Source organism: Felis catus, chromosome B2, assembly GCF_018350175.1.
Source record: "Felis catus isolate Fca126 chromosome B2, F.catus_Fca126_mat1.0, whole genome shotgun sequence".
NCBI lineage: Eukaryota > Metazoa > Chordata > Mammalia > Carnivora > Felidae > Felis > Felis catus.
In genome coordinates, this window is record NC_058372.1 from 146,302,101 (window position 1) to 146,329,384 (window position 27,284).

The 27,284-nt window shown below is 46.4% G+C and overlaps 1 long non-coding RNA gene across 1 annotated transcript; it reads right to left on the reverse strand.

The window, feature by feature from the left end:
- Window positions 1–366: 366 nt before the first annotated feature.
- Window positions 367–14,984, reverse strand: LOC109500029. The gene is made up of 4 exons (XR_002157672.3): window positions 9,718–14,984; window positions 9,027–9,100; window positions 5,616–5,719; window positions 367–2,792 (listed from the first exon to the last, which is right to left on the reverse strand). It is a non-coding gene; the product is annotated as an uncharacterized LOC109500029 (long non-coding RNA).
- Window positions 14,985–27,284: the final 12,300 nt, after the last annotated feature.

The window sequence follows — 27,284 nt, forward strand, 5'->3', positions numbered from 1 at the left end:
TCAAGCCCTGCAGGGGTTTCTTGGAGCTCAGGCAGCAAATCCCAGTGTGGTTGGGGAAGACAGACCTAGAATGCCCCCTTGCCTCACAAGGGCTTATAAAATACATTCTTCCCTTTCCACCCTCATTTTACTGGAGTTATTCAAGAAGGACATCGTCATGGGGCGCCGGCGTGGCTCAGTCGGTTAAGCGTTTGACTTCGGCTCAGGTCACGATCTCCCGCGTCGGGCTCTGCGCTGACGGCTCGGACCCTGGAGCCTGCTTCGGATTCCGTGTCTCCCTCGCTCTCTGCCCCTCCCTTGCGTGTGCTCTCTCTCTCTCTCTCTCAAAAATAATAAATAAATAAACATTTAAAAAAACAAAAGGAATGACGTAGTCATAACACGGGCGATTTTCAAAGGCAGTCCATGTGACCCGAGGGTGCGGCTGTAGGATGTTTGTATGTGGACGAGCTCCTCGAGCGTCACCTCCCCCGCCCCCCTCCGTGGATCCATCCGTTGGTTGGTCCTGCATCCCCAACCTCAGGGTAACCCCTGCTGGACAATCCGGGATGATCCCTCTCACGGGCAGGAAGCCGGAGGCCCACGTCCGTCGGGGATGCTGGATCTGGAGGGAGACAGAAGTAGAGGTGGTCAGGCCCGGGCTCAAGACTGAACTGATGCCCTGGAAACCTCCAAGAGGTCAGAGGCATATTGACAGGTTTTTATCATTTTTGAGCATTCAACACTAGAGTTGGTTGTATATGAAATATTCATAAATTGGCCCAATTCCACATTTTTATTGATGGATGCAGAGAAATCCACATCTCGGCAATACAAGTCGCGGATACCATAAGAAGGATATGTTTTTGAGAATCGTCTTTGCTGAGCTATCAGACGGCATCTCATCCCTGTGGGCTGTCACCCCACCCGCTCCTGAGAACGAAGCCCACGTGGCACCCCCCCCCCGGCTCGCCCGGGCTCCTGGACTGGAGCCGGGCTTGCTCTCTGGCGGGGGGTGGGGGTTCGAAGTGTTAAACCCCCCACAGAGCCAGGAGGTCCAGGGTTGAGTCTGGGTCCCGAGCCAGTCCTCGGACCCCTGGCCAGCCCGTCCCAGCGGAGTTTGGTGCCTCCACATCTGGCAATCCCAGGCCTCAGTGCTGGTGCGGTGCCTCACCCGAGCCAAAGGGCGGCGTCTACATGCCCACGCTCGGCACTGTGCTGATGCCCCCACAGCCCTGTAAGGGGGCACCACCGTTGTCCCATTTTCAGATGAGGACACGGAGGTGCTGGGTGGGTAAGAAGCACGCTAGGCCAAGTTCCAAACTCAGGCAGCCCTGCCCTGGAGTCCACGTCCCGAACCACGATGCTGGCCATTCCCCACATGGTCTGGGACGAGCGGGACCCTGGGGCCCTTTCAGAGGATGGGTAAAGTCAGGACTGATTTCGTAACAACACTAAGACGCTCTTGACCTTCACCCCTCTTCTCGTAGGAGTGTGCAGTGAAGCCTTCCCGTGGCCGCCCCGGGTGTGGTGACATCATCGCTCTGACAGCTGATGGCAGGTGAGCTTGTGTTCTCGTGTCTTACGAAGTCTCAGCTTTAATTTCTTTTTTTTTTTTTAAAGAGTTTTTAAAACTTTACTTATTTTTGAGAGAGAGAGAGAGAGGGAGAGAGAGAATCGCAAACAGGCTCCTTGCTGTCAGCCCAGAGCCTGATGTGGGGCTCGATCTCACGAACCATAGGATGATGAGCCGAAATCAAGAGTCAGATGCTTAACTGACTGAGACACCCAGGTGCCCCTCGGCTTTCATTTCTAATAAGTCACTATCGATAGATACAAGACACTTATGTCTCTTTGGATTTCTCTTTAATTCTTGAGTCTCAAGAGTCCTTAGACAAAGTGGTTGGAGATGTGGTCTCTGGACCAGGCACTCCCAGCTGGCTGCATTGCTCCTGCTCTCTGGTCCCCCCCCCACCCCCCGTCCAGCACCGAAGCCTCCCCAGCCCGCCTGTCACAGACCCCCGCTGGGGTGACTTCTCCAGCTCACAGCTGTCATGCCTGTACCATGGCTGATAACTCTCACACTTGATTGGAGCCCAATTCTCCTCTGGGAGAGAGCTCAGGCATTATCAGAGCAGCATATGTCCACGATGGAGTTCTGGAAAACGGCAGCATTCAACGACAACATCTGCTCCGGATTCTGTGTCGGTTCCAGAAGTGGATCGTTGGCTCTTGTGTTAATTCTCTGAGCCACCCCAGTGACTGTCAAATATCTTCTTTATCACTTAAGGTTGTTTGAATAAACAGAAGCTGAACTAATGGGAAAAATTGAACATACCCTTCTTGGATTCCCCACTCCATCTGCTTATTATAAGCTACTAATTTACCTTTGGGCCCTGTCAACGGGCAAATCACCAGTCTCCTGCCTGGAACTGCCTGGGCCTTGCTCCCTGAGATCGCCATGCGCCCCCCCCTCCCCGCCCCCGCCCAAACTGGCCAGAGTCAGCATGGCTGATTTCTCATCGGCAGCTTGTTGACTAGCAGTCCCTCAAGAGATATGCCCACATCCCAACCTCAGGAAGCTGTGAATGTGACCTTATTTGGAAAAAGCGTCTTTGCAGATGTAATTAAATGAAGGATCTTGAGATGGGATCGTCCTGGCTTACCGGGGTGGTTCTTAAATCCAGTGACAGGTATCCTTCCAAGACATACTCACAGGAAGGATGGAGGGAAGAGAAGAAGGCCATGTGAGGACAGGGGCAGGAGTCGGAGTGGTACAGCCACAAGCCAAGGAGCACCTGCAGCCCCCAGAGCTGGACGAGGCAGAGAAGAGAATCTCGGTTAGAGGCTGAGGGGGCACAGCCCTGCTCACACCATGAATTTGGACTTTTGCCCTCCAGAACCGTGAGAAGCTAGATTTCTATTGTTTTAAGCCACTAGGTTGTGGCCGTTTGTGACGGCAGCCCTGGAGTCCACCACCTTGGATGGAAAGCCTGTGATCTCAGGACTCCTGCTTGCTGACTGCCCTCTGATCCCAGGAGGGGCTTTCTGGCAGGTTGGCTGTTCCCCTGTCTCATCCAACTCACGATGGCCCTGTCCCCTACCTTCCCTACAGCCTGTGGGCAGAGAAGTCTCCTGTGTGTTGTGGGTCAACCGTGTCCGGGTCCCCTGCCTTTGCCTACACTCTGGAGTTGCTAATGATGACCACGGGTCTCCTTGGTCACTAAGACTATTTCAGTGTTTTACTGGCACAAAGATCATGACCTACCTGAGTTTCAGCAAAATGCAAGAGGAATTTATTCTCTAGATGAATGGACCCCAAGGGCCAGAAGCACAGTCAGGTCCTATGGAGGACCAAGAGCAGATAGTGATAAGCCTTCAGAATCCAGGCAGTCACTTGACAGCTTATCAAAGGTTTCTTCTGTTCTTTTCATTTCTCGCTCTGTAACCCGGCTCTCCCTGCCTCTGAAATAGCTCAGGAAGGCCACCCACCTGCCTAACATCAGTTCCAGCTTCCCGATTTGCCTCACCTCGGTCAAGGTTGCTGCAGAGAGTGGGCACCCTAGTTCCAATTGTAAATTCTTGGGAGAGAGAAGTAATTGGGAGACACCCCTGGCTAAGGCCAAATGGGTAGAACCAAGCCGTCCAAGCGTGGCTAATGGGCCCCACTGGGGCAGCGTGGAGGGGTTCTCAGAGAAGAGGCCTAGGGTTTGTTGGTCATTGCTAAGTGGTGAGGGCCCTGGCTCAGGCAGGAGGAGCAGCCCTTGCAAGAAAGGCCACACCAAGGCCCTCTTGCCTTGAACTTGTGCACCTGCCCAAGGCTGAGCTTGAGTATGCGCCCTCCATTTTCTCTCTCAGTGTGGCCTTCCCCAGCCCTTCTTTCCAGTTGTCCCCAGGGGACACGTATACAATACATTGCTGTTAAAAACATGACTCCCTCCAGCCCTGTGTGCTTCCAACACCCCCACGCTGAGCTGAGCATCTTTAAGGAAGAGTCTCCACTGCATGGTGGTGACGTGCCCTCCGGTTCGTCCCTCCGGAACGTGTCCGGTTCTTCTCCATCTTTGTCCCACCAGACACGGGTGCTAATGGGGAAAATGCCAAAGTGCTGAACCCACCACACCCTCCCGCATCCCAGGGGGTGGGGACCTCACTTCGGGATGATTCCTAAGTACACATGCTAAAGACTCGCTTTCGTACCCGCTCCATATATGCACGAAGGAGGTCAGAACTCAGGTCTTGCCTTAGTTGACCAGAGGTCACGGAGGTGGATGTTCCCTGATGGGGACCCTTCAGAAAACGGTGTTCTGTTTTTGTGCACGGGTGTATGTGGGTAGCTAAACATGCAGCAGAAAAATGAGTGTCCAATTTCCAAAGAAGTGAGAGAAGGAAAACTAGTAAATGGGGTAATGGGAAACACCGTGTGGGTGGGACTGGTGAATTTCCACCGCCTGCCGTCGCTGGGGTCATGGCCCGCTGCCCCCGTGTAAAGGACTCCGAGAGTGCCTCCCCAGCAAAGGGCAGAGCACCCTGTTAGGTCTGCAAATGAATAATAATGAACCCCAGGCTTAGTCCTGGTTGGATAAGGATAAATAAAATTAAAATTCGGAAATTTGTTTTAAATGGGTTGCTAATTGCTGTTGAGCTTTAAATATTTGAGTTTATTAATTTCTCCCTCACCCCCTGAATTATATTTCGGCAGCAGTCCCCTGTTATTAGGCTATTAAATCAGACATATCAAAAAGGGAAGCATTTATTTATATCTTCAGAGACATGTACATCTAATTAAGACCGTGTTACCGTGCATATTTTAGATCAGGCAAACGCTGTCTGTGATCTCAGCCTCATCGCTCTGGAGGGCCTTCGTGAGTGTTTGGGAGATCTGACTCGAGCTGGATGAGGAAGACGCCCTGTACCTTTCTGAGCAGTGATTTTGTAAGAAACTTCATCCCGAAATAAGTGGCTGCTCCCAGATGTCATAAAGCCCCTTCGTAAGGTTAAAGAATCCAAAATGGCAACTAACAGAAAACAAGAGATTCGGAAACTGGCCACACTGCCAGAATGTTCCTGTGTTCATAAAAACAGTGAAACTAGCTCACATTTAGAAAGCACCTACTGGGTGCTCCAAATTCCTAATGAATATGCATTAGCTCATGGAATGCTCACAACAACTCAAGGAGGGAGACGATATTTTTATCTCCATTTTACAGATGAGTAAAAAAGAGGTATAAGAAGATTAGGTCATTTGCCTGAGAGGCAGAGGCAGGACTCAACCTAAAGCCTGACTGACTAGAGCCCACGCTTTTTCCCCTTGGTCTCTTTTCATAGTCAAGAAGAATTCATCCAGTCTAGAACTTTCTCAGCCAAGGTGATATCATCCTTCCTCCGACAAGGTGATGAAAATTGGTTCGGGGGTGGGGGTGGGGGGCAAAAATCACATTATTTTTATGTATGAAGCACAGATAAACATATAGTACGTAAACAGGTGAGCAGTATTTCTGTGATGCTAGAACTTCTCCGGTGAGGGCATTTTGGAAGAAACGTCTGAAAAGACATCTTAGGGGGAAAGTCCATGAAAAAGGCTGAGAAATACTGTTGTACAGCAACTGCAGGAATGCCCCCCACCAATTACTCACTTGTCCTTTGGTACAGCGATAGTGTCACTGGCCTGCACTCCTATGGCTCCTGTTTTATTTTTACAGCTCAGATAGACTGGACGTGAGCTAACAGCGCGGGCTTCCTGTAATGGGAGGGCCCAAGCACCAGTATCAGATTGCACATTTCATTTGGCTGGGACAAGTTTCTTATGTGAGGAACTTTCGCCAAAAAAACAGTGGACTCTCGTTTCCAAAGGACTATCAAGTTCTGCATGGGAAGACATTCCAAATCGTGGGATGGTCATTTCATGATCTGGGGGCTTCTTTGGCTCAAGATTCCTGATTCTTTTTCCCATAACATTGGACAGGAAGCTAGTGAAGGAAGTATGAGTTGGGTTATATCAGAAAGGCTCAGGATTGACTCATAATTCTACCCCTTCCAGTTCATGAGTTCTTGGGCGAGACATCTATCTCAAAGAATCTCCATTGCTAAAGCCAGATTCTTACTGTATGGCAAGTACTTTACCCATATTTTACTCTAGACTCGTAGTGTCCAATATGGAGGCCACCAGTCACATGTAGCTATTTAAAATTCAATTCATTGAGGGGCTCCTGGGTATCTCAGCTGGTTCAGCATCTGACTCTTGACTTTGACTCAGGTCACGATCTCACAGTCCGTGAGTTCGAGCCCCACGTTGGACCTTGTGCTGACAGTGCGGATCCTGCATGAGATTCTCTCTCTCCCTCTCTCTCTCTCTCTGCCCCTCCCCTGCTTGCACTCTCTCTCTCAAAATAAATAAATGAAAGCATTTTTAAAAATTTAAAGAAATTCATTAACATGAAATAAAATTCAGTATTTAGTTCTTCAGCCACACTAGCCACATTTCAAGTGCTCAATAGCCACATGTGGTTACCAGTTGGACAATAGAGATGAACAAACATTTCAATTCACCGCAGAAAATTCTACTGGACAGTGTTGTGTTAGAGACAGTAAACACCAAGAAGAAGACAGGACACTGGCCAACAAAGGGCGGTTACTTTTCATTTAACAAATTTTCAGTGACAACCACCTTTGTGCAGGTCTTATTCTAAGCACAAGAAAAGATCTATAATCAAACCAAAGTTTCTACACTTGAGGAAGCTATTATTGCTATTATTTTTACTGCAGGTTTTTGTTATTTACTAGTGAGTGGGTAATAGAGTGGTAGTGTTTAAAAATATTAGTAAGGGGGGCGCCTGGGTGGCGCAGTCGGTTAAGCGTCCGGCTTCAGCCAGGTCACGATCTCGCGGTCCGTGAGTTCGAGCCCCGCGTCGGGCTCTGGGCTGATGGCTCAGAGCCTGGAGCCTGTTTCCGATTCTGTGTCTCCCTCTCTCTCTGCCCCTCCCCCGTTCATGCTCTGTCTCTCTCTGTCCCAAAAATAAATAAACGTTGAAAAAAAATATTTAAAAAAAAATATTAGTGAGGAGTCGGAGTAACATGACCTTGATCTGAGCAGAGTGACAGAAGTAAATTTGCTTATTCTGAGACTTAGTTTCCTCATCTGTAAAATGGGTATACTAATAACTTCGAAGGCTTGCTTTGAAGATTAAATAAGGAAATGGATGTAGAGGGTTTAATACAATGTCTGGTATGGTAGGTGCTCAATAAATTAGCGCTTTCCTTGTTAAGATAAAAATCTGTTCTAGTTTGTTCTAATCTGGTTTGGTCACATTATAGAGTATGGGGTTTATTGGTTTGTTACTCAGGATCTATTTTGGGACATTCCTAGTGGTAACCTGACAAAATAATACTAAAGACATGCTCAAGGTGCCTCTGGAATCCACTCTTTAGTTCACATTTGAGAATCCACTGCTCACATAATAATCTTAACAACGTTCTTGTTGGTCTTGGTTGCTGTAATTACAGAATGTTGGAGCTTGGAGATCAGAAAAAACATAATTGAATTCGGGTACTGTAAAGGTAAGGAAAGTGAAACGCTGGGCAGTGATGTGCCCAAGGTCACAGCTCTGCAGAGGCAGACAGACTAGAACGTGAGTCTCTAATCATCCAATGCAGCGTGCTCAGCATTTCAGCAAATGTCCTTGGACCCCTGTCTCCGCCTCCCCAAAGAAAGTTACAATCAACACTTGACCATCCCTCAGGCAGGAAGTCTCCTCATCTTGGGACAATGAGGTGGCTGTTCACTCAAACTAACACAGCGTTTTGGGGCGCCTGGGTGGCTCAGTTGGTTGAACGTCTGACTTCAGCTCAGGTCATGATCTCACAGTTTGTAGGTTCGAGCCCCACGTCAGGCTCTGTGCTGACAGCTCAGAGCCTGGAGCCTGCTTCGGATTCTGTGTCTCCCTCTTTCTCTGACCCTTTCCTGCTCGTGCTCTGTCTCTCAAAAATAAATAAACACTTAAGGAATTAGACAAAACAAAACAAAGCCAAAAAAACTAACACAGCGTTTGAAGCCCAGAGAGTGCTGGAGATGTGCTTGGTGACAGTTGCCCCAACCCCCACAGCAGCCCAGGTGATTGGTGGCAGAGGGGGAGTTTTACTTTCCCTCGTTTTGGGTGCTGCGGTGTGCATTTATTGTCCCTGCATCACCTCTCGATTCTCTCTCCAAAACTATAAGGCTGGGGGGGAAGGCGCTCCTCCCCACCCCCTTGATGTTGAGGTTCTGAGTGCCAAGAATCGTCTACAAGGACATATGTGGGAGTCACTCCTTTGTTCTGGTCACTGGAAAAGAATCTTGGGCTTTCGGCCATTTTAAGTGACAAGTTCAAATTCTAGATAGAAAGAATTCGTGTTTAAGAGAAATTGCACATATAAATCCTTGGATACAAAGCAGGGAATATAATCCTCAGCCAGGTATGAACTTGTCCACCAGGAAATGAGGGGTTTTATGAAAGTGATCAGTTTAATCGGTGTGAGTTTGTGAATAAAGATTTTTTTTTTTTTTTGTAGAAAGGACTTTTTCTTATTTTCTTGTCCTCCAGAATCCCAAAATGTTTATACTCCCACGAGAAAACCCAGGGAATGAAAATTACAGTGGACTCTGGATTATTCCTGGGCCACCTGGATGCTTCCAACTCTGGCTGCCAAGGTGGGTCTCCATCCAATTACATAGCTCAGGCAGTGAGGGAGGTGCGCTCTTTCCCTCTTTTCCTAACTCCCCCCCCCCCCCCCCAGTAGGGTATGGGGAGAAGAGCTGAGCAGAGACAGGGACCTTTTCCCCAGAACTTGTGCATAAGGGAGATTCATCAGCATTTCAAAGCCAATTTAACATAGGAAGAATAATTCAATCACCAAATGGTTGGATGACTACCCTGTGTGAATTGTGGATGGCCATATATGTTTGATTTTTTGTTATAAATGTTTTTCATTTATTATTATTTTTTATATAAGTTAAATTCTTGTATTTATTTCATTAAGTTTATTATTATTTTTTTTAGTAATCTCCATACCTGACTTGGGGCTTGAACTCACTACCCCGAGATCAAGAATTGCACGCTGTTTCAATGGAGTCAATCAGGCATGCCTGTTAAAAAAAAATTTTTTTTAAAGAATTAAACAATTAAGTGGCACCCAGGTGGCTCAGTAAGTTGAGCGTCTGAATCTTGATTTTGGCTCAGGTCATGATCTTAGTATTGTGGGATGGAGCCCCATGTTGGGTTCTGTGCTGATTGTGGAGCCTGCTTGAGATCCTCTCTCCCTCTCCACCTCTGTCCCTCTCCCCTGCTCTCTCTCCCTCTCAAAGAAAAAAGAAAAAAGAATTAAAACAATTCATGTGTGAGTGATAGGCACCAATATAGTTTTGCCATTGGATGAGACAAGTAAGCTGTTATAGATCAATGGCATTGTAGAAGTGATCAGATTACGCTCAGGGTTTGAAAAGTCTTCTTTTTTGGTCTCTAGAATATGATTGAATTTGCCAAAGAAAGCCTGGCCTTGCAATTGGATGCTGATTTAGATCATCATAAAGCGCTTGTATTTCCTTTGGAATCTTACAGCATTGGGCATGAACAAAAATGTCCCAACAGGAAGAGGAGGGAGGACAGGAAGTGTATGGATGCTTAGATAAGTATGGAAAGTGTCACAGAATCGCATACTGTCCTGTCCCCTCCACACCCATGGAGCGAGCAAGCAATCACAGACTCATTTGTCCGCACGGTGTGGCTTTCCTCTCTGCCTTAGCATCTTCAGCTGCGTGGGTTTTCCTCTGCACTCCACGCGGGGTGCTCTGTCTGTGCTGTAGGGCTCCAGAGAAGTGGGGATTGCCTGCAATTTGGAGAAAGGTAACATGACTCAACCTGAAATTGCCTCTGTGTGTATCATGGCTTGTTTGGGGATTAGAATAACAGAAGAATCGAATTTCTTGCCCATCTGTGAAGAGCTTTTAAGTTAGAGTTAACTTGGAGGATCCCTGGGAACAGATGGAAGGATCCCGTAGATGAGCCAGCACGCTTCTGCCTGCCGCGTCTCCGGGGGCCTGGCTCCCTCCCGGGCCTGGCCAGCCTGCCAGCACAGCGCCTAGCTGACCTTTGACAGTGTGGTCTGCTGCACTTCGTCCCTCTCTTCATTCTTGGCTCGTTCTGTGGCCCGGCACCGCTCGTTTTGGCTCCGTAACTCAGCTCCCAGTTTTCCAATAGTTACTTTAATTTATGACATGGTTTGGACACACTCGTTGGCCATGACCTTGGCCCTCAGCCCAGAATATTATTTTCAGCATTTACCCTCCAGCTCTCCCACTGCAGCCTTGGGCAGGAGATGCTCTGTCCTCTCACAGCCCCCACGGCCCCGGCCCAGGGGCACAGCGGCCAGGGCCGACCTATTCCAGTTCCCACCCCCAGTCCCGGTCAGGTGAGAGGTCCACACGGGAATGGGGCAGACTGATGAAGTTGGCTGAGGTTGCTGCTGTGTGTCCTACTTTTGCAACAACATACCAGATTGCTTTCTCCTGGCGGCACCGAAGGTCACTGCAGTCATCCTGCAAAGTAACTTGGCACTCACTCCGGTTTTACCTTTGGGGAGACAAACATACACCCGTAGCGACTTGAGAAGACGCACAAAGCTACGTCTTTGAGAAGCGCCAACGGATACGCTCGGATCACATGTTCACCCAAACAAAGAAGCTCTTCTAAAGAGAGAGGGACAACAGTGGAAGATCTATCCTAGAGCAGTACATTCAACTTGGTCCTGAAGGATACGATGGACATATAGCATGGGAGCGCAGTAAAAACGAAGTGGAGATACATTCCTACTGGACAGTAGCCACATGAGCCACACAGAGAGGCTGGATCTAGCTGACACACCGGAGCAACGCAAGTACGGGCCGTGAGTCCCCACCGTAGGGCCACAAATGGTGCACACGATGGACCCAACCATTGACAAACAGAAGAGGTCCCTTGGCGGACAAGAATCACCAGAGAAAATTGTTCAGGAGTGGGCAAGTCCTACAAATAGACCCAAGTGGAATAGGGTCTATTCCACGAGCATGATATCAACGAATTTCTGTTTGTGTTGTTCCTCTACTGTTGTTTCTTCAGGTGATACTCTAAAACGCAGTCAACTGTGTGCACATGATGAATAATGTATTTTGTAATTTACATTTTTCTAATTGAAAAAATTTCAGGAATAGCCCCAAGTAAATCGCATGCATGATTTAACAGGAGATGAATCAAATTTTAACCATGAAAAACACTCCAAAAGAGTGCTGTTTCCTAACAAAACAGAGTCAGAGAATGGTTCTAATCCTTGGTTCTGTACTTTCGTGAGAACATACACAAGGAGGGGTTTGGATCACAGGCACTGATCAAGGGCATCAGTGAATCTACCTGCTACTGGTTTAGCACTTGAAACCGCTAAAGGCACATTTGAATCTATTCTGTAATTTGTTCCTCACGTCCAATACAGAAGGCAGGAGTAGGTTTTGTCTGTCACTTGACAGAAAGCTTCACCCATTAGGCTAAGGTCACCTTCACCAGAGAATGGCAAGAAAGGCCAGCGCTCGGGCCAGCCTCCTGCGCTTTTGTGAGCATTTGCTGCTCTGACTGCTTAGGACCTTGCCTCGTTTCTAGAAACACCACCCCATTTCTTGGGGACAACCGCTTCACTCTGACTCCGACCACCTGGTTCAAACGGGAGCCACCAGTGCCATGTTCCCATCCGGGGCCCCTGACCTGACCTGAGCTGACTAGCGTCTTTTCTGGGGACTCTTCAACTGGGATCAGGCTTGGGATGAGGAGGTGGGCAATTTTAGGGTAGGTTTTTTTTTTTTTTCTTCTTATGGCAAAATTGTGACATGCAGGGGGTGGTGTGGGGGCAGGGGCTGCTGGTGGCCTTGTGTCCTAGCCACGTGTAGGAAGTTTGAGAAAACCAGAAACAGTATGCAGTGAGAAGAGGGAAAGTCTTGCTAGCATTCAAATTTCTGGTTCCAGTGGTTTTTGAGGCTCTGTGGCTTCTTTTCCATGGTTACTTGAGGCTTTCAATACACACTTTTCTTTTATTTGCTTGAACTACTTCAAGTCGAGTTTGTGTCCCTTAAAAACAAACAAACAAAAACAAGGGTCCTAACGAGTAGGTCTGTCCTCCATGACAGTCAGTGCCCTTTGTATTCGCCACGAACCTTTTATGAGTCACATTTGTCTACAAAGAAATATGGCCCAAAGTTAAGTAAGTTGCTCCAAATCTTATGTTGGGTTATTGGTGTAATTATGTCACTCACCAGTACATGTTATTAGGACCTTATACATCTAATCAATAAAGCTTCGTGTGTACTATCTACTTTGATTTCTATGTCAAGTCCTTGAAACAGATTGGAAAACCACGGTGAACCCCAATTTTAGATGAGAAAGCTGACGTTCATAAATGGTAGGGGACGACTTGCCTGCTTTCAGTCAGCGAGTGATGATGGGACAGGCTTGAACCCGTGTCTTCTGATGTAACAGTCAATGTTCCTTACATTGTACACGCATACAGGTACATACTGTATACACATACATGTCTGAGCATACATATAACACACATAGACATGCCTGCACAAGAAAGTCCATTTCAATTTAAAAAATTGAAAATCAAATACAGCAAAACAACTGTCCTTCTTAGGATTAATTTTTAAAAAGCGTTTTAAGATACCACTGCCCATAATTATTTGTACTTCTGTTTTGTGCCAAAACATCGGTCTAGGACCCATCTCGCTCTCCTGTAGATCTAACTGGGATAAAACGTTTTCCATTTTCTTGAGACTTGATAAAATATAAACAGCTTGTACTTTGTCTCTCTTGGTTTTGATACCTAATGAAATGTGAAAAAGCAAAAGATGACACATAAAACAAAAGCAGAAGATGACTAATTTAGAGATTGACATTGGAAAAGCTCCAAAATTAGATGGCGTAATTAGTTCACGGTTTAGAAGCCTTTGGTGGCATTAGATTTATGCAAACAAATTCCATTCACATAGTTTAGGAAGACTGAATGATTTTATAGACGAGTCACGTTGAAAATGGAAGATTACATAATCCCTATTCCTTATTTTCTCTGTTACATCAACTAGTTGGAACAGTCAAGGAAATCCAAGAATGGACCTTAAATCGTTCACTAGAACAACTGATGGACACTAACAGGGCAGAAAGAAGGCCACAACAAAGCTGAATGATAGCAAGTCTTTCAAAGGCATAAACATTCCTTGAAGGCAAGCAGCCAAGGTTGGTAGGCTCCAAATTTGATCTGCTCTGGTTTCCACGTCTTTGTGCAATCCTGTGCAGGGGTGAAAGGAGTAAGAGGCCAGTCTGGATCACTGGTTTTTAAGTTGTATTTTTGTTATTGTTGGTTCAGGAAATCCGACATACAAAACGCTCAAATGCTGTCATTGTATGGGTCAGGGACGGAAAGCCAGAAGCCCAGGGCTCTTTGGTGGTCACTGGCCACGTGCAGCATTTATGACCCAATATTAGCTGCACTTAACCATATGCTTAAGCATTGATTACAGCAGTACAGTCGTTAACTGAAAACATTACTCAATGGGAATTCTTCCTTAGCTTGTTAAAACCCAGATTTCAGATTCAGCTATGTAGATCATTCAACAACTAACCAGTATAAACAAACCAGGCAATTGTGTTAAGCACACTCATCAAATATTAAAAAGAAAACGTTTTTTCTTCTCACTGAATTGACCGGTTGTTTGTCAGTATGGCCAAAACGAGACGATCATTTCATGGTGCGAATACTTCTTGGATAGTTTTTCCCCCATTTACAAACCAGCTTTTTTTTTTTTTTTTTTTTTTCCCAGATGAGTCAGTACATGTACACACTGTCAGAGGACAAGGGAAGACAGGTCAGGGTAGTTTTGAATTTGGCATGTAGCCAATAAACTTTTCACTTCAATTTGGATTTCGGCTCCTCTGGGACACATGTGTCTCAGGGCAGGGCAGTAACAGTTTTCGGTTGGAAAAATATCACGATGTGTACCAGCAGCCTCTCCCCAGGCTTCCCTGGAAACAGCTGGGGGCTGGTCTGCCTGTGCCTCTCATGTTTGAGAACTGTGTGCAAACATTCTGAAATAGGCAGCATTTTTAAACTTTGCAGTGAGTTGGGTGAAGGTTTCAAGGATCAAATATTTGAAAATGTTTGAGAAACAAAAATGATGCCATGAGATAAACCCTTGAGAAAAATGATACTGAATGTAAAACTGTCATTTCTAATATTTCAGTTCTGAGGCAAGACTTCATATAGATACTCTCATTTGTTCCTTGCTGTGCGTTAATACAGATTCAGATCAGTTCGGGTGTGAGATAAGATGAGGTTCTGCAATGCTTTTGTTTGCATGAAACCCTATGGTAATGAGGTCGCACTAGAAAAAGCAGAGTTTGGATAAAAGAGGAGGTCTACAAGTTTTTGAGAGTGGAAGCAAATGCTAAGTGTCACCTACATTTTGGGTGAGTTTGGTTGTATCTCAAAAAGCCAATGAGAAATTATAAACTGTTTTCAGAAATGTATACACATCTATATTTGTTCAAATTAATTAAAACTTTCCAGTTTTGCCTACGTCTCTCAACACGTGACCACTTCCTGACATGCTCTATTTTAATGTCAGGAGAGACACTGTCTTAAGAGTAGGGGCATAGTTTTTCCATCTGTCCTTGGACCCAAGTACTTCTGTGACACTGGAGTAGGTTTCCCTGAAGTTCCTACAAGGGACACTCAACCAATAAGACACCAAGAAATTTGCTGACCAGGGACAAACTTTTTTTCTTAACAAATTTCGTTGCTAATTTCTTATTAGATAATTAATTCATGCTTATTATAGAAAATAGACTAGGAAAAAAATAATAAAATAAAACATTAAGTAATAAAATGCAATTTCTTTCTTCTAAATCCTCATTAGAAATAATAATATTGATGGGGCACCTGGGTGGTTCAGTCGGTTAAGCGTCCAACTCTGGGTTTTGGCTCAGGTCGTGATCTCATGGTTTGTGAGCTCGAGCCCCGCTCCGGGCTCACGCTGACAGTGCGGAGCTGCTTAGGATTCTCTCGCTGACCCTTCCCCCTGCCTCTCTCTCAAAAATAAATAAATAAAAATAAATAAGGTGAATCCAGTACAATAATTTCGGTGAGAGCTTAACAACTGATGGCAGAATACATTCATGTCTTTTAAAGGCTTTTAATTTTAAGTAATAGGAATCTTAAGCAATATACTGATGAGGAATGTATTTTTATTTTTATTTTTTTATTTTTTTTAAAATTTTTTTTTCAACGTTTTAATTTATTTTTTTGGGACAGAGAGAGACAGAGCATGAACGGGGGAGGGGCAGAGAGAGAGGGAGACACAGAATCAGAAACAGGCTCCAGGCTCTGAGCCATCAGCCCAGAGCCTGACGCGGGGCTCGAACTCCCGGACCGCGAGATCGTGACCTGGCTGAAGTCGGACGCTTAACCGACTGCGCCACCCAGGCGCCCCAGGAATGTATTTTTAGTAAAGGGAAATTTTCTTGCAGACCTTCAGCTCCATGCAGATCACGGCCTTCTACTGTGGCCTTTAAACGGCCAGCCCTCCTGTTCTCCACTGCATGTGGGAGATGCCAGACTAGGCCTGGTGATGAGTGTGGGTGGCCCCTTTCCAGGAGGTGGGCTCAGGGTGACCGGTGCCTCCTGCAGCTTTAGGTATGGGAGAGAAGCTGGCCTTCTTTACCGAATACTCACACTGATTTTCCAAGTTTTATACAAAATGTCCTTCTGAAATACCTTCCAAACAATGCATTCTGCCTCCCCCCCCCCACAAGGGGTGGGTGGATAGGGAATGGGAACAATTTTGCAAACGTTTCACTAAATTTTTCCTTAAAACCTAGATACAGCTTTCTTTAAACTTAGATGTAGCCAAGTGCCTATTCATTCAGACAAGTAAGTAATAAATGACCAAAAAATAATGCTGAGTTAATACAATTCCCTGTCAGTGTATCAGATGAAAGACTGTTAAACTTTTCTGTGTGAACATTTTGTCTTCGTTTTTATTGATGAAACTGATTTAATGACACTCCTGTTTAAGCTAAGAATATGTAATGTTTAGATTATATAATAGTTACATAAATAGACTACAGTTAATAATTATCTGAACTTCAAATAACTATTAATCAAGTAACCAGCATTTGTTTGTTTGTTTGTTTGTCTTTGGTGGGAAGTAGGAGAATATGTTCTGTATTTTATTCCAGTGTGAAAGAAACAAATAAATACTAACAATCAGCAACTAATTTTCAGTTCGTCACAAAGACATGTAGGGAAGCCTTCTGTGTGTTAAAAGGGAAGCTGGAGATTTATTTTCTACTTTCCTTCCTTCAGCGAGAGCAGCAGTTTGGGCTGTGTGGGGTCAGAGGTAGGATTTCTTAACCTTTTTTGTACACTATCAAGATAGGTGATGAGAGCCAGGCTCGGTATGGCTTGAATGGAGCAAGAATTTTCGAAAATAACAAACACTACCTCACCCTTTTGTATACTATGACCTGCAAATGAAAACAAATACCAGTTGAGTGGCAATATTTTTTTTTTAAAGAAGAAAAAAGTACCCCTTTAAACCTAATATCCTGATGCACACGTATTAAAGATAATTACAGAGCCACGGAGCCCTTCTGGAGCAGGGCCTTGACTGTTCTGGCCTTCTGTGTTCACAGAACAGAACGGAAGGGGGAGGCCAGGAGGATGATTAAAGGGCTGCAAAGATGACTTTCTGGCAGTGTGATATTAAGGCCATTAATATGTCTGCATTTCAGTTCCAGTGTGCTAATGTATTATTTTACCTATTAAAATATCATAAAGATTACCCATAATTAAAGATGATTTAGAGCCTAAGTCATAACTAGATCTAACTTCATGCAAACACATTTAGAGTGAATTCACTTTAAAGTGGAATTTAGCTAGCCTAATGAAAACAGGATCTACAAGACACCGAAAAGACAAAGACAGACACTATATATGGGCAGGACGATAAAAACCCTGACAACCCTTTTAGGGATTCATACCCAAATAATCTGTCTTGAAGGGACATGCTGAAGCACTGTCTAAAAGAAAATGTTGCTTAGGTGTTTGTTTTCGAATAAACGATGTATTTCCAATACAGAAAGTCTGTCGTTAATTTTCTTCATCACGGGGGAGAGCCCGGCGGTCAGTTCTCCTTTTTCAATCAATCAGCATGTTTTCCTTCACATTTGTACCGACTTGAAACAACAGTTACATTTGCAACTTCCAGAAAACAAAGATGAAACTTCGTTCCTGCTTTTGTGTTGAGCTGTACAATTTATTCCTCTCCTGGCAACAGATTTTAAATCTCTCTTCCTCCCCCTCTCTCTTTTCTCTCCTTTTCATGGGAACTGTTTGGTGAGTGCCGACAAAGCGCTGTGTGTGTGTGTGTGTGTGTGTGTGTGTGTGTGTGTGTGTGTGTGTGTGTGTTTTCCCCCTTTGCCTGGTTTCTGTGTCGGGGTGCACAGGCACGCATTCATTAACGTAATTCCTCAACATCCAACGAGAGCGCATCATAAACCCAGGAGAAAAAGCCTCATAAATATTTAGATGTTCCTTCTACCTTCCAAACTGGAGTGAAAAGCTTATTTAAGTGAGGAGTTGGTCTCGGTTAATCTGCATGTGAATCAAGACGGGGGGACAAAGGGATGAAAAGGAAATGGAAACTCGAATACAAACCCTATGGTCTCCAGGGGGTCATTCATCTTGTTCTTGTCAATACCAGCGCGGGGCTTGGCTTCGCTCTGCGCATGAGCAAACAGAGCCGGTTTCCAAAGACAGCTGGCGGAGGATGTGTGTGCTTTGTTCTGTCTTGTCGTTTTTTAAGGAATGAAATTGCTTTGCGCTTTATATTTGACTGACTTCTTCATTCTTCCACGTTGCTGCTATCCGTATGAGCGATGCATCTATATTTAGTGGTGTGCGCAAATATACAAGACGGGAAGTATGAACAGGATTTTTTTTTTTTTTCCTTTTCACGGTGACAAAATATACCGAAAACTTACCATTTTAATCGTTTTAAAGTGTATAATTCAGTGGCATTTACTACAGCATAATGTTGGGTAACTGTCACCACTATCTATTTCTAGAACCTTTTCATCATCCCAAACATAAGTTCTGTACACATTAAATAGTAACTCCTGACCCGCCCCTCCCCCCCAGCCTGAACAGGATTATTTTTAACTCCATACCCAAAACTCTCCGTGCAGTTAGAACTCCTGGCGCTCGATTTTGGATTTTGGGGGTGTTGAGGGGGTGCAGGGCGAGGGGGAGTGCAGGAAGATAAAGAAGGTAAAGGTAAAGCCGGAAAAGTCTTTTCTCCCAAGTGTGGTTTCACTGAGCTAATGAACTCAGAGCTTGGAAATGAATATGGGGAAAGAGACTTGGATGTCAAGTAGCCGGTCTGGTTTTCACCAGAGTGAAAGAAAATGATAGTGACAAGTTTAGCAGCTTTTGAAAAGTCTCCATTATTATACGAAACTGGTTTAAGAATTTCAAAATAAAATGCAAAGATAAAAGCCTATAATGCTTGATATTATTTGAGACAAAACAAACGGATTGTGCATGTTTTAGAACTATTCCACCAAATATTGGGGGATATATTGTACTTGACCAAAAGGCTTGAGGTGAAGGCTGGGAGTATAACTTACACAACTAACCAGTACAATTAATTTACATTGTTACTTCTCATTTTACAAATCTCTGAAGTTTGTAGCTATGTTGCTTTAAATGAAAAACACCGAAGAATTGTTGGTCAAATGCCATCACAAGGCAACAGGTAGCAGAGGAAATTTGCAAGGCTGACCTCCAAGTGCACTTATTTTAAGAGACCTCTAAAAACAATTCAGGGCAATTAAAGAAAAATGGGGGAAGTCCTACTGAGTTTGTTTTAATGGGGCCTTGTTTTCCAAGCACATATAGCCAGGCTCCTGCTCCAAGGATGAGTATTATCAGTTGAGACCACATGTGAGTGACTAATACTCTTCTTCCCTTAGTGGAAGTCATGCCTGTTATTGTCACTGATTATTTAAGGAATTTAAATATTTTACATACTGTGAAGACAGCAGCTTTCAGGGGCAGGTACTGGGGGAGGGGAGGGGAGAGTGTGTGTGTGGAGCCAGGGCCCTCGGGGATCTTGGGAGAAGAGGCAAAGCTGGCAAATTGGGAACTTGCAGTTCCAAATAATGGGGAAACTAGTTCTAATTAGCTTAACCAAAAAGGAGGTTCACCGACCGAGGTAATGGGGAAATATGACTCAGACATTAATGCAGGAGCTCAAATGATGTCAGGAGGAAATGTTCTTCCAGGTTGGCTCTGGTCTCCTCCATACTGGCTTTCTTTGGCAAGCTCTCTCCGTGTGGCGATTACCACCATGGCTACTGTGTCCCTAAAATATTCTCATCCGCTGCAGCCAGCAGTCCCGCCAAAAAAAGAGAGGTCACTCTTTTCCCCAAGTTTCAGTAGGAGTGGTAGCAATGATTGATTCGCCTGCCTTGGGTCAAGTGGCTACGTAAGGGCACGGCGTCCTGTGGGCGCTGCCTGCTCACGGTGGCAGAGATGTTAAGGCACACACCACAATCACACTCGGTTTCCCACAAAACAGCAGAGGCTCTTTACGGAAAGGAGGGGGAGTAAGGGGACACAGGCTGGGCAGACGACAGCTCTGACCATTCACTGCAAAAGTGACCCTTCGCTGAGTTCAGGTTTTAGGGGTTGTATCGTATCGGTGAGGGTTAGCGGGGCTACCGGCCAAATGCATATTAGTTTAAATACAATGAAAGTGTGTTTCTTCTTTGGGTAACCAGAACTGGACAGGTGAAGAGGTTTGCAAAATGGCCTTTCTCCAGGCAGTCCCTTGGGGACTCATATCTTCCGGAGCCAAGTCTCCACTGGTCCCAATGGGACAGACCACGCTGGGGCACACTGGGAGTTTTCTCTGGGCCAGGCTGAGAAGGGCCACCTATCACCTTGGCTCCTATTCTGTTAACTAGAACTCAGTCACATGGCCACACTTAAGTCAAAGAGAGGTGGATGTGTAGATTGGCTATGTGCCCAGAAAGAAGGAAATCGTATTGGGGAACCGCTGTCAACGTTCGCCTCCTCAGTTACCACGACTCTGCAAATGGGCTGGAGACCAGAGGCACGTGCAGCGGACGAGGGTAATGGCCACTGAGTTCTCACCATGTGCCGGGGGCCTTGCCAGGGCTTTGCACATACCAACTCACAAAAGCCTCTCATCAACCTGGGGTCTGGGACAAACATCCTCATTGGAAGTGAAGAAACAGAGGCACAGAGAGGGTAGTTAACTTGCCCAAGGTGGTAAAATTAGAAATTGTTGGAGTCAGGACTTGATACAAAGCAGGTTGAACATACAGGGTTCTGGGGGAGACTAGGTGAGATGATGTCTGTAAAGGCCCAGGCCAGGCCGGGGAAACACTCGGGAAACAATCCGTGGAAGTTGTATTATTAATCTGGTCCTCAGGTTAAGCATAGCCATCTCAGAGGAAGGTTCATTTGGAGGCCAGGCTTGAGGCTGAGGGATGATGGGTGTCCATAGAGGCAGGTTCCAGAAGGCTCTTTCCTCCTGAGTCTATGGGACTACTGGGGAGCCTGGATCTGTTCATTAAATCAGAGCAATTACTGAACTAGCCAAGTTCATGCCGGGACAGGACTAGGCATCACCATGGCCTGCGTGCAGGTACACAATACCTTCCCCAGGTGGGACCACCTTTCTGCCATGATCTGTATAACCGTCTGTTCTTGTCCTCAGGTGGAGTTGGTCGCTCCCTGCTCAAGGACGTCAAGCACATTAAAAGACAACCTATTGCTTGTAATTTAGGGCTTACTCGTTCCCTTTGCCACCCCGCACATTTCTTGAAGGCAGAGACAATTACTTTGGGCCCTCACACTAAGGCATGCCATAGAGCAAGCCATCTAAAAGTGCTAACCGGATGTTGATAGTAATTCCAGCAGCCGATACATATTGAACCATCACTACATTCCAAGTGGATGTCCAGCCCTGGTGATGGTTGCCCCATTTCATCCTCTCAGTAATACTACAAACCAATGGTGGGGTTTTATTAGCCCCCCATTTTTCAGCTGAGAAAACTGAGAATTGCTGAGATCAAGGTGTCTGCCCCAGACAGAGCCTTCCATCATTGTATCACCTCGCCAGGGCAGTTGTAATTCCATGACAGAGACCCCCGTCCTGCTCCACCCAGAGGCACGGAGGTGTCCAGATGGAGCAGGGAAGCAGCCGCAAGGACAGAGAATGGTTCAGTGGGGAGGTCTGGGGTGTGGGACGAGAGGCCGTGAGGATAGGTTCCCCAAGACCTCAACCAGGAGGTGCTCCATCAGGGACCGCGGTGGCAAACCACAGGTCAGAGCGAGTAGCCTCAAGCCCAGGACAGAAGCCTTAGAGGGGAAGAAGGGGCTCCTTCGTCACAGGGTCAGAGATCAGGGTGTAGATCACCCAAGAGCTAGGGCAGCACACACCCCGGTAACAGAGAAGGTGCCACCAGGGAACCTCCAACTACAGAAAAGATTAATAAGAATGTTCAGAAACATTCCAAAGGGTTGACCCAGGTCTCCACCGACATGTAAATGAGGCCGGGCTTTGGGAACCCCTGCTGGATTCTTCTGAGATTCTTTAGCAACCTTGTCATTTTCCCAGTGCTTGTAATTTTTTTTAAACTCCGACCTTTCTATAACTAAAACTCCTCTGTCCTTTCTGTTAATTCGTGTTTGTTTTGGGGGCAGCAGGGATGAGGAGAGGTTGAGGCAGCTGTGTCCTCCCTGCAGGGGAAGGCGGAAGCCTGTGGGAGGAGCTGGAAAGGAGGAGACACCGGGCCTCCTCCATTCCAAGGGCTGGTGAGGGAGAAGGAAGCCAGGTGCAGCTTCCCAGGGGCTGGGGAAGGGCGGCTGGCCTGGGACGCAGGCAGATGGAGGAGACTGATCTAGTTCTTTGGTATTTCTAGAACTTAGCTCTCAGACCCAGGAAGGATCTGTGTCACACAGAATTTCAGGTACCTGTTAGGGGGAAGCCAGTGGGCACACACTTTTCTTTTTATTACAAGTGCAGCTTAAGTTAGGAAGGAAAGACCACAGGCCTTTGCAAACTCGCTTCGTAAGAATTTGTTGATCAGAGGCACTGTACCGCTGAAATCATTGGACGCTCACCATTGCAAGTTTCTGGTTGAAACCGCTAGGCCATGGAAGCTTCTGGGTGCTGTACAGACGGGGCCTCGGTAAACAAACGGTGGGGTTTAATTAGCCCGAAGATCTTCTCTCCAGATCTGGGGCTGCCTTGTGATTCTTAAACGGGGAAGATAGTGAATGACAGCAGTTTTTAGTTTTGTGAAGTCAACCACTAATTGAATTCAATTCCTACAGCATAAATGATGGGTCCCAGAGCCCTTTTATTTTTTCTTGTCTGAAATGCTTCTTAATATTTTCCTGTGGCTCACATTTATATATATATATATATCTATATATAGATATATATCTATATAGATATATATCTATATATATATCTTTATATATATAGAAACCAGGACCTTTTCTTCAACAATGCAGATCTTGTAAACAGTTTCAAACACGGCACAGAATCTTATAGGCCTCCTGATCCACCTGGACCCCATGAACCAACGTGAACTGTAGGATCCATAGGAGGCCTAAAGCCACGAACACCCTGTGGGGCTGAGAGTCAGAGGAGCTAAACGCTGAGCTAGCCGGCAAGGAGTGTCTAGAACCTGAAAAATAAAACTGCTTGGTGGGAATGTTTTCCTTGTGTTTTCTTCCTCATGCAATTCACCTTTATTTCCTTTGCTACAATGATATCATTAGTGAGTACTGTACCCAGTGGAGACTACTGAATATAGTGCCAAATGGGGGTAAACGACAATGATAAAACTTTTTTTTTTTTAATGTTTCTTTATCCTTGAGAGAGAGAGACAGAATGTGAGCGGGGGAGGGTCAGAGAGAGAGGGAGACACAGAATCCGAAGCAGGCTCCAGGCTCTGAGCTGTCAGCATAGAGCCCGACATGGGGCTCGAACTCACGGACCTTGAGATCATGACCTGAGCCGAAGTCAAATGCTCAACCGATTGAGCCACCCAGGTGCCCAGAAATGATAACTCTTACGTTAAGTACTTTTAAAAAGCCATATTGAGATGCCAGCAAGTTTCCCCACCCAGGAAGCTCACTGATAGATGTTAAAAACAAGGTCACAGGATGTGCATATCGTGTTGCTAATAGGAATGTATTGTGTTATAAATAAAAACTCGATCACATCACATCAGCAAGTTCCAAGATTAAGGCTAATCATGGTGCTACCGAGACTGTGTGGAGAGGCTCCTGGGCTGGTAGGAAGTGACCCCCTGACCAATATGACAGAGAAAATGGGAGAGAGCTGAGAGGCTGAGAGGTGAGCCTGACTTTGAGGCTGGATGGGGGAGGGGAAACCCTAAGAGGGAGGCCCAAGCCTTGAGCTCAGGTGTGTGTCACCAGCAAAGTGAGCTGTCACCTCAGTACTATGACCAAGATTCCACCTGGGGAAATCTGGTGTAAAAATCAGTGATTTAAGTTTTTTGCTGTGGGCTATGCACCACTACCCTCACTTAGCGCCTGGTTACATATACACGTCACAGTAAGCCCGTCTTGTAAAAAATGGATGATCAGAGAGGCAAATTCTTATCAAGCCCTTGTCAGGGATTCGATTACAGTTCAGGCTGAATCACCTCCCCGGGGAATCCAGTGATACCGCTTCGCCCTTTTGGTAACAGGTGAGGCAAATGGAAGTTTTGTTTAACGTCAGTGTTACCATGAGGTGTGTGATTCACTGTGGAGCTGGACTCATAAAAGCATTTACTTGAAATTCCTTTTTCTTCTCGGCTACCTTGGTTTTCTGGTGTGTCCCAGCTTTTGTCTTGAAATGATCCTCTGAAGGCTGCTCTGGTAACCCGAAAACTATGGACAGAAAGTTGGGGCTCTCCAGGTGAAGTCCTCAGAGGCTGTGTGTGCGGCCGGGTGTGCAACAGACAACGAGGCAACGGGAACCACGGTTTCAGAGCGCCAGTCTGGCGGGAGCCGAGACTTCTGGGGGTTCACCTGGAGAGACCCGGTTCACTTCAGGGAAGGCCCTGGTCGCCCAGAGCTGTCTCTGGTCTTCTAGTTGCTTCATACGTGACCTGATGAAACTGACTTGCAGAAGCCACTTGCGAGCGTATGGACATTTGTCTCCTCCCACCCCACTCTCAGACTTTAAGTTCCTCAAAGCATGAGCTATTTTTTCCCATGGCATCTGATGAAAAAAAGGGGGGGGGTGCTCATTGCTTTGCTTACCGGATGTCTGCTGACAGAAATAAAGCATGGTTTTGCTGAGTGGGCAGGTGGAGCAGACACCCCTATTTATTCACCTGCCTGTTGAACGTGGCTGGGATTGGGGAAGGCCCTTGCACGGGCATCATGGACCTCACATCTGAAACCTGGGGTCGGCCTGCAACTGTCAGTGACAGAACTTGGTGAGGGGACCCCGGTGTCCTGGGAGCTCAGGCCAGTCTGGGAGGGCAGACTGTCCACCCTGGTCCCGGACCTTCCGGAAGACATGCTCTTTCTGCCTGCTCAGCTGTTGAGGGGCCAGTTAAGGGAAGGAGGCGGCCTCCTTTCCCACATTCGCCTCACTGCTGTGGGGCTGTTTCTGCTGTCGGGCAGCTGAAAACTGGATCTTGAAGAGCTTGGAGGCCGTGGGCCAGCTTCACATCAACTGTTTCTGCTGCTGACAACACAGCCAGCCTGGGATCAAGGCTCCTTTTCATCAGGTTCTTTGTCCCTTTTACTTCCTGGTGTCAGCAGCCCTGGGAACAGGAAATGGTTCGCGCAATAGGAAGCGACAGGAAATTGATGACTAAGTGCTTTTGAGTTTTGTGGATACGGTTTCACCGTAAACAGAGATATTTACACACTTTCCAGAAACACATGTGCATTGATCTCTAGGAGCTTTACTGAGGCCTCACTCTTTTCAGGTGTTATTATTATTATTATTTACTTTAAAGTTTATTTATTTTGAGAGAGAGAAAGACAGCATGAGTGGGGGAGGGGGAGAGGGAGAGAGAGAATCCCAGGCAGGCTCCGTGCTCAGTGACCGAGCCACCCAGGCACCCCTCTTCTCGGGTTTTTAAATGAGAACTGTTTACCTAAAGCTTACTGTGTGCTATCGGGGTTTTGCTGGGGACTTCACGTTCATTTATTCACATAATCCTGACAACATCCTTAGGTGGCATCACCCCGTTTTCCAGGTGAGCAGACAGGGGGTAAGCGGCATCACCCAACTTCTGGGAAGTGGCAGGGCCGAGATGCAAAGCCAGGAATTCTGTGGCTGCTGCTCCAGACCCCGTGCCGGGCTGCTTCCTCCCGGGGCCAGCAAACCCGTCAGGGGGAATGTTTTAGGACTTCGTTTCATTGCTCGGGGTTTAAAGGCAATTCGTGTCCATCATCTGTGAGAAAAGCATTCCTCTGGCTTGGCAGGTAGTTTTGTAGTGGGGCTAAGGGGCCACGATTCTGTATTTTCACAGTGCAGGAGGAAGTACCCATTCCTGCCAGGACCCCAAGGGGGCGCCCTGCCTGGGCGGAGTGACGGGGTCTGGTTGGGCCCCTCAATTAAGTGAAAGCTGCCTTCCAGACATGAGGCACCTGCCCGGCTGAAACGCTGGAACCCGGTCAGCTGAGGGACTGGAGAAAGTCAGGTCTGCTCTGGGGGCCCCAGAGGTCAAGGAAGCCGGTGCAGAGACGGGCCTGCCACCCCTTACCCGCCAGTGGCCAGTGACCGGTGGCCAGGCCGCCCGAATGGAAGCCGGGACCCGAGAGGGAGCAGGATTATTGCTGGCAGGTCAGCTGATGGGACCGCTTACAGGGCTGTCTTTGAACTCTGAACACAAGTCTTTTTCTCTTTCCTCATTTCATGATCTAACAGTTTTGTGCGTTTGATTCCCTCCTCCCATCCGTTCTGCTCCCTTAACGGCTTCACCTGGACAGGGGACATGCTGCTGGCCCGGGAAACCCGGCCCACCCGTCTCCGCGTCAGCGGCCACTTTCCCACTACTTAATTCCAGGCTCGCGCTCTAAATACAGGGTGCCCGTTTTAGAACTGCTAAACAGAACGTGTTACTCATTTCACTCTGCTACATTTCATTTCCATCTGAAAAACCATGCTCCCCCACCAGTGGGTATGGAAGAAAACGGGGCCGTCAATGCCAGCGAATCCAGTTGGGGGCCCTTGAAGATCTACAAAATGTAACTGTGACACATTTTTACAGAGGGGCTTGGACAGAATAATTAGGAAATAGTAAATGCTGGCATCATCAGTATTACTTGTAGAGTTCAGCAAAGGAATGTGAATGGCTATCTAGGACAGAGGAGAGAGCAGAACAGAGGTACCTCTTTGGTGTGAAATTATAAAAAGTTTGCCATACAGAGAAGGATTAATCATCTTTCGGCTCTGGCAACGACCTGCTTATTACAACATTATTTGGTGGAAAATAGTAAAGCCGAAAACTCTGGTATTTCATTGTAACTGGGTAAACGTGACTTTCATAAATTTTCTTTCTGAACTTGGGTATATGCCCAAAGAGCCTATACATATATTTTAGACAAAATAACCAATATATATATTTTAGACAAAAAATAACCAATTTAGTTGCAATCAGTAAAAACTAGGAAAACTCGATTTAATGGACATGAGGCTATGAAAGAAGCAATTTTCTAAATATGCAAATCAGCTGACAGAAATGGAAGTATTATTCAACATGTTTTTAACCATTGGTGGGGCAGGAGCGCAAGTGACCTGAGTGGCCATCAGCCCAGTGCGGGGAGAGGGGCAGGGCACCAGGCTCTACTCTTCAGCTGGGGCCAGAGTGGTGCCCGGGGTGGGGGGGGCTCTGCAGGAAGGGCTGGGCAGTGTGCCTAAGAGAAGCAACTATGCCCTGAGAGGTGTGGAAACGGTTCCAAACTAAAAATTGATAAAGTTTACTAGTATGGACTGGTTGAGTATCAGTGGTGTAATTGCTTTTAATCTTTTATTTCAATAAAGGGATTCTGATAAAATATCATTACTATACAAACTGTCTTTTATATTAAAACAAGAAGTACTTGTTTTCTGACCTATTAAGAATTCAGGGGACTATGGATGTTCTGATCCCTGTAGCCCCAAACGGAACGTTTCT